The following is a 1,254-nucleotide window of genomic DNA, read 5'->3' as shown; positions in this document are numbered from 1 at the left end:
TAATAAACTTTTTTGCCACCTGCTGGCATATTTTGTGTAATATGAAGAAATGATCACTGAACGAATCAGTGAACGATTCTGAACGAATCATTTTGGTGAACAAACTGAAAATGAACAAATCTCTAGAAAGAATCATAATTTCCATGACTGCTAGACTGTCTTAAATCACAAAGAGTGATGTTGTTCCAAACTTGAATCAGTTACAGTTTCGGTCAATTTTGCACATGCACTTATTTGCTAATCAAAAATACTTCTTCAAAATTGGTATTATTACAACTCCCATCATCTCTTGAACCTCAGTTGGTAAATTCTATTCTAGGGAATGAAAAAATGCTATTCTAAAAGTGCAAGAATATTGAAGAAAACATGCCAATTTTAAATGTAGTACAATAAACTCCAGTTTACGGGTTGTTGCCGTTTTGAAAGAAAGATATTTGAAATAAATAATACATTAAATTCAACAAGAATGCATTAAATCGGTGAAAAGTGACATTTATATACTAAATATCACTCTTGTGACAATATTTAAATATTTATATTTTGTTCTTCTGAACTTTATATTTATCAAAGAATCCTGGGAAACTATCCCAGTTTCAATAAAATGGTTCTCAATATTGATAATAATAGAAAAAGATCATGTGGCTGTAAAGACTTGAGTAATGGCTGCTGAAAATTCTGCTTTATCATCATGGGAATAAATAACATTTTCCAATATATTTAAAATAAAATGGTTACTTTAATACTTTGGGGGGGGGGGGGGGTGAAATGCTATTTCATGCATACTGAGTTTTTAACACTGTTAAAGAGTTGGATTCCCATGCTAAACATGGACAAAGTTTCAAAAATTAAGTTGTTCGTTTGAAGGAGTATTTCTATTCCAAAAATACTCCTTCTGGTTTGTCACAAGTTTCGGAATATATTTTTTCGAGTGTGGCTCTGTGTGACGTTAGATGGAGCGGAATTTCCTTATATGGGTCCTGAGGCACTTCTGCCGGAAAGAGCGCATGCTCCCGTATAGCAGAGCACTGAGAGCACAACAGACGTTCACTGATCAGAGCGAGAGCGTCGCGAAATGTCACAAAAGGAGTGTTTTTTGGTTGCCAGGGCAAGACAACCTGCACAGATTACCAAAAGAGAAACAGCATTAAGGGACCAGTGGATGGAGTTTATTTTTACAGAGCATCAACGGAGTTGTGCAAGTGTTTTGTTTTGTTCCCTGCATTTCGAAGATGCTTGTTTTACAACAAGGCCCAG

This window comes from Carassius auratus, chromosome 15 (genome assembly GCF_003368295.1).
Source record: "Carassius auratus strain Wakin chromosome 15, ASM336829v1, whole genome shotgun sequence".
NCBI lineage: Eukaryota > Metazoa > Chordata > Actinopteri > Cypriniformes > Cyprinidae > Carassius > Carassius auratus.
This window is presented reverse-complemented; position numbering follows the sequence as displayed.